This window comes from Myotis daubentonii, chromosome 12 (genome assembly GCF_963259705.1).
Source record: "Myotis daubentonii chromosome 12, mMyoDau2.1, whole genome shotgun sequence".
In the NCBI taxonomy this organism is placed as follows: domain Eukaryota; kingdom Metazoa; phylum Chordata; class Mammalia; order Chiroptera; family Vespertilionidae; genus Myotis; species Myotis daubentonii.
Genome location: NC_081851.1, coordinates 60,664,148 through 60,665,566, shown reverse-complemented (window position 1 = coordinate 60,665,566; position 1,419 = coordinate 60,664,148). Strand labels below are relative to the sequence as shown.

General features: G+C 36.4%; 1 pseudogene; it reads left to right on the top strand.

The window, feature by feature from the left end:
• The first annotated feature begins 953 nt into the window (after nt 1-953).
• On the top strand, nt 954-1,069 carry LOC132214127 (U2 spliceosomal RNA; annotated as a pseudogene).
• Nucleotides 1,070-1,419: the final 350 nt, after the last annotated feature.

Below are 1,419 nucleotides of genomic sequence, written 5' to 3'. Positions count from 1 at the left end.
CTTCAGACTTACTCATCTGTTCACTGCAAGTTTATACCCTTGACCAACATTTCAATTCCTCCATCCCCAGACCCCTGGTAACCACCATTCTACCTTCTGTTTTAGCTTTTTTGGATTCCACATGTAAGTGATATCATATATACTTGTCTTTCTCTGTCCGATTGATCTCACTTAGCATAGTGCCCCCAAGGTCACCTTGTCACAAATGGCGGGATTTTCTTCTTTCTCTTGGCTGAATAAAATGTCAGTGTATGTGTGCATCACATCTACTCATTCAATGATGGACACCTGGTGGTTTTCATATATTGGCTATTGTGAATAATGCTGCAATAAACGTGTGAGTGCAGATAGCTTTTCTATATCCTGTTTTATTTCCTTCGGATATATACCCAGAAGTGGAATTGCTGGGTCATATGGTAGTTTTATTTTTTGAGAATTACTATACTTTTTTTCTGTAGTGGCTGAACCAATTTACATTTCTACACAAAGTTTCCTTTTTTCCCACATCCTCACCAACACTTATCTCTTATCTTTTTATGATAGCCATTCTAATAGGTATGAGGTGATATTTCATTGTGGTTTTGAAATATTTTATTAGTGATCTTGAACATCTTTTCATGTTCCTGTTGGTCATTTGTACATCTTCTTTGGAAAAATGTCTGTTCAGTTCCTCTGCCCATTCTAATCAGATTGCTTGTTTTTTATTTTTTTGCTATTGAGTTCTATGAATTCTTGACATATTTTGGATATTAACCTCTTATCTGATACACAGTTTTCAAATATTTTCCCCCATTCTGTAGGCTGCCTTTTCATTTGGTGGATTGTTTAGCTGACATTCTTTTATACAGTGAAACTTTCCTTTACTTTGCCCTACCTTTTTATTCTCCCCCATTACCTCACCACTATGGATTCATAGACTTTGGAAATTCAGTGTGCTAAAATCAGTTGCAGTTATTGCATCTTGGCCTTTTGGCTAAGATCAAGTGTAGTATCTGTTTTTACCAGTTTAATAACATCAGTTACAGTTTTCATTCTATTTGATGTCCAAGTAATCCCTTATTTACCCTTTAAGCTGTTCCGGTATTCCCCCTACCTGGCTTCAGGAGTCATTGAGAGCATCCTTGGTGTATGACACAAGACTCAGTGATTCTTGACTCTATTTACCTGTTTTTATACTGAATCTTGAGTGCAGGAACAAAGTCTACTCCTTAACTTTTACCCGAAGGGACCTGATATCTAAATTGTATTCTACACTATAAATGTATTCAGACAAGGTAAGTGAGTTTAGCCATTATTTTGGGAAGGGCAAAAGGCTATTCAAAACCATATTGAAGTTCCCATGATTCTTAGCCAGGGTTGGTTCAGAGTAGGTGTAAATCACAGTATTTTGTTGTGACTTTAGGTTAATTAATTTGACTC